Genomic DNA, 5,421 nt, shown 5'->3' with positions numbered 1-5,421 from the left:
TTCATTTGACAGATTTAAAAAAAAAAAAAAAAAAAAAAAAAAAAAAGCGAAGAGCTGACTGGTTGCTGTGGTCAGCATGTGACCTTTTTTGGTACATGAGGACCCATTAAAGCACACAGGCAGATTTCTTTAAAATATAAATACCATTTATGCTTAGACCATATGCTAAAACTTAACAGTGGGATGTCCATAGCGGACCTGTCTGTGGCAAAAGCCAGATGAAACCGCCTGGCTTGTGGGGCAAGTTTCATGGGCAGTTTCCAGTGTGGCTAGCCTGGGTTTCAATCATGGAATTATGAAGGCTGAGATCTGCAACTGAACATGAACACTGCAGTGTGTGAACAAGATTCAATAAAATCCTATCCACTACACTTGTAATGTACTTTGCAGCAAGTTAACTGCTGGCAACTCTGCTGCAGGTAACCCACTTCAAACTTGCAATGTGTGACCTTAGCATAACCGGGCATTCTTATCACAGACGTTTATGACATATTCACATAGATTGGGTAATTGAGGTTTTCACCTCTGGGATCCATAACAATCTCTCTTAATCCCTTGTTCTGACTGGTGCAGAAGCTGCGGTGAACTGAGATGTGGTTGAGCATGAGTGACTCTCTATGGGACTTACACTTACATGGGTGCCATTTGTACTACAATAGAAGTGAATGGTAAGAAACATAGATCCCTTCATTACAGCCACTGCACCAATCAGAAAGGAGAGATATATGTGGTCTCAAAGGTGTATATGAAACAAATGTCTATAATCAAAATACCATTTGTACATAAGTAAAAAGCATTATAGAGTCAGCTAGAGGCAAGTTCACTAATATTTGGTAAAAATAAAGTATATTCCTGAAACTTGCCAATATATCTCAAAGCAGTCTTGATCTTATGAACTTGCAGTACTATATAAATGGTTTTATTGGGTACAGCCATCAACTGGCCTCTATGCAGAAGGCTTGATCCACTGATAACCGGCTTTGTGAGATCACTGCAATGGAATCTACTGTACAATGGACTAGGACAATCTTCTTCTATTGTTATAGAGAAGCCCTGTTCCACTTGTAGAGGATTGCATTTCCATTCTGTAGGGCAAAGTAGTTGCAAACAAGGGCTTGTTTAATTTACTCACTCATGGTGGCACACAATATTAACCATAACACCTTATTTTTACCCACAAAATCATGCAGCCATTGTTAGTGTCTCCCAATGACATCTGCAATGCCCTGAAGAAGGATGAACTGTGTAGAATCACCATATTAGAGCTATTTCACATGGCGTATGATTCCTCCTCGCGGCTAACCACAACAAGATGCCAATGCACTGCATCGGCATCCCGTTCCCGATTAGGCCCGAATGAATGGGCCTAGTCGGGAGCGAGTCTCACGCCGCGAACGAGTCAGCTGTGGAATCCGTGGGAAGATAGGGCATGTCACTTCTTTTTCCTGCTAGCGGGAAAAAAAAAAGCGAACACCTCCCATTGTAATGAATGGGAGCCTTTTTTGCAGGCGGATTCTGCGTCAAAATCCACCTGCAAAAAACTCAGTGTGAATATACCATAAGTAGCTGTATTGTACTTTACTCTGAACTATAGTAGATACGCACAATGAAGTCTATCACTGGACCTTACTGCTGACTTGTCAATGGGAGCTACATGGCACTGCCACTGACAAGCTATAAAACCATCCCTTTTGTGGAGAGATCATGAGGTAATGACAATCAAAGTGAACAAACCTGTAGGAATAAAGAAGAAAACAAATGGCCACTATTAGTATAAAATCTTTTACCTGTTGTGCACCATTCTGCATTAAAGCATTACATATAACATTTACAGGAATGCAAGATCTGGGTCTTTGTGCAATAAGTATAATAAATAGGTTTCAGTCCTCTGAGACTCCTTGGAAGGAGTAGATTTTGCAGATTTATACATGACAGTCTTCATAGAAATTTATTTACAGGCAGATGCACACACAATTTTTCCATTTTGTTTATAATCATAAAAGGGCCATAAAATGCCCAGGAGATTAAAGAAATTCTCAAAAATCACGAGAAGCAAAAAGTCAGGCTTTGGGTTGTGAAGAAGGCATCAGAGGTGAACTGGGTAGGATTACATTTTTCCTTCCTCAGAGCATTGCGGTCTTGTTGACAGAGGTAACATTCCCTGGAGAACACTTGTTTCCTATTTGCGGTGTTCATACTGATAAGGGTTTCATGTGCTGTAGCCCTGACTTGGTACTATCACGTCCTTAATGATCCCGGCCAAGTCACAAGACAGCTTCCTTCAATGGCACGAATCGTGGTTCATTTCCTGATCTAATGCAGCATGCAGACTCTAGTGCTCTCCTGGGTTTTTACTTTGAGGCATCTAGTCTTACAGGTGACCCGTAAAGCACAGGAGCAGCAGTACATGGATGAGTAGTAGGTAAACGGAAAAGAGCAGAGGCGCCTTGGTGCGCGAACATAAGAAAAAACGAAGGAGTCTCCGGAAAGATGAGCTTCGAGTCTAGAGGTTAGGAAAAAATAAAATAAAATGAGAATTCATATATTTATATATAATAAGGCTGGGTAGAAGAAAAAAATATGTTGGGTACAAATTCACCTAACTGAAAGGAAAGTAAAGGTGCTTTCACACCTCGGTATCTACATATCAGGTTAATATACATATGAACCAGGAAAGCTGCATAGACATCCATGTTAAAAACATATACAGCACAGTATATGTAATTTTCCAGTGGATGCTGCAGTATCCCATATGGCAGTATGCACAAACCCTAGTGGATACAACCTCAAACAGAGACTTTTTTTTTTAAATCTTCCCTTAGTAAAGGAGGGGTTTCCATGGGTAGATTTCAAGGCACATATGATAAACTGAAAGTAAACACATGGAGTGAGTGAGTATATGGATAAAAAGCTATTAAATTAGTGGATATACAACTATGTGATTCTTACGCAAGGTGAAGGCAAAGCTAGACTAATGTATACGGGGAATTTCTAGAGTCTACCTTAACACTTGTAGTCCCATGGGTTTCAATCAGCAGTGCCGTCTCATGTGATGCAGGGTGCGGAGAAGCTGACCAGTCATGTGATGTTACCCTATAAGAAAAATGTTGACAGGAACAAAATAAGACCAAGCCAAAACGCAAATCAAAATTTAGCCAAAGTATTAGAATGTCATAGCAAGCAGAAACTCAATTCATCATGACATACTATTACGTCATGGACATGACGCCACCTCAGGAAGTGAGCCTCCACCATTAGCAGTGGATATAGGTGGATGTAACATACAGCTGAGATCTTCGCGCAACACTTGTGACTAGAATAAATCGTGACCCAGCTGGTTATATGATGAACAAACTGACCTGCTGATTCAGAAAGTCCATGCGGGCCTAGATCTTATACTTTTAGAAAGTTACATTGCAAAAGCAAATTATTAACAAAAACACCAGAAATCCTCATTTCGTTCACCTTGGTTCCAAGAAAAAATTAAATAAAAAGTAATCAAAGTGCATATGGACCTCAGAATAATATTAATGAAAAGCACCTTTTTTCTTGCAAAATATAAGCCCTCCACAAGTTATGGCTTTTAGAAGATGACAACGCAGAAACGTGATTTTTAGTGTAGAACATAAAAAACTATATAATCTTCCTTTAAAAGTGACAGTTTCTTTCTTTTTCTCATAGTGCGTTTTAGCAGACAGCTGATTCCAGTTGGATGTCTGGGCCACTGTCTCAATTGGAGATATTTAATTGTTCCATAATATGTATGAAGGGATATACACTCCTCAACACTGAAAATGCAATGCCAAGAAGGAAAGACTTGGAAGACTTATATGATCAGGCTACATTTAAGTATTTTGAGTGCCTGAATACAATGCACAATATTCCCAAAACTCAGTTTTTCAGTTTCCTTCAAATCAGACACACATTGTCCACTTAATTCCTGCAACCAAACGTGTGCATTTCTATCTACCCTCATAGGTATACTCAAATCCCAAGGTACAATAGGTTTGATATTTTGGATTCAGGTTAAAACATTTCATTTGGATGCACCTGCTCTGGAGAGGTGGCAAACCCTGATCCCTGGGGTGACTGGTGAAACATATACGTAAACCCTGGGGTCAGCACAATATGTTTCTCCATACACTAATAAAAGACTGATTCAGGTTTATGTATCGCACCAAAGTTATTTGACTCCTGCGTGTTTGCATAAAATGAGGTGACTACCCCATCCTGGGTGCCTCAGATGTTCTGTTCCCTACTCTGATTTTTAGGTGAGGGGGGATGCCAGGAGCACCCAGGACCTCTGTTACATTCTGAACCTGTGTATTACTCCTGTAGTTGTATTATTTCTTATGTATTGATTGTACACTGTATACTGTTTGTTTTTGTATCCACTGCCTGTTTACCTCCTCTACAGGTTGTGATTTCTTTCTTTGGACTCCCGTGCCATGAACTTCCTCCCTTTGAGATACCTGGCTATGAATTTGTTGACGGTATTGATTTTGCAGCATCGTTATTTTTTGTTTGTTAAACTGTTTTGTCTTTTTTTTTTTCAATCCTTATATGTACCATATACTGTATGGTCTGCGATTATAATTAGAGATGAGCGAACAGCGTTTGATCGAGTACATGTTCGATCAGATATCAGGCTGTTCGAGATGTTCGATTCCAGTCGAACACCAGGTGGCAAACTCGCTAAAAATTCGATTCCCCTCCCACCTTCCCTGGCGCTTTTTTTGCACCAATAACTGGGAGGTGACACAGGAACTATGACGATGGAGGCATCGAAAAAAAATTGGAAAAAGTAATTGGCTGGCTAAATCAGGTGACCTCCAATTTATACGAATAGTGGATTTAATATCTGGTTCATATGAGACTGTGAACTATATGACTGTGAGACAGGGATAGATGTACAGGCAGGGTTAGCTAGGCATTACCTTTATTTAGGTGGGAATGTCACTCACACAGCTCTTTGGGGCTCCATCTGGTCGGGATCCCTGTCAGCTTGCAATATGCGGGAGATGACTTTTTCCCATAGGAATGCATTGACCAGCGTTGATTGGCCGAATGCCATACAGAAGTACAGCATTCGGCCAATCAACGCTGGTTCTGCCGGAGGCTCGTCTGTGAGGAGGCGGAGTCTAAGATCGGACCAGAATGGAGACTGCTGTGGACCGATCTTAGACTCTGCCTCCTCCGGCAGAACCAGCGTTGATTGGCCGAATGCTGTACTCTGTATGGCATTCGGCCAATCAACGCTGGTTAATACATTCCTAGGCTGAGATGTAGCAGTACTGGCCGTGCGCTCAGCTAGACTACACTGAAGATGCATCCGAGCTGAGCGCACGGCCAGCACTGCTACACCGGAGATGTGAACTCTGCTGCACACTCAGCTCTGCTGCATCAGAGATGTAGCAGAGC

The sequence above is a fragment of the Leptodactylus fuscus genome, chromosome 5 (genome assembly GCF_031893055.1).
Source record: "Leptodactylus fuscus isolate aLepFus1 chromosome 5, aLepFus1.hap2, whole genome shotgun sequence".
Classification (NCBI taxonomy): domain Eukaryota; kingdom Metazoa; phylum Chordata; class Amphibia; order Anura; family Leptodactylidae; genus Leptodactylus; species Leptodactylus fuscus.
This window is presented reverse-complemented; position numbering follows the sequence as displayed.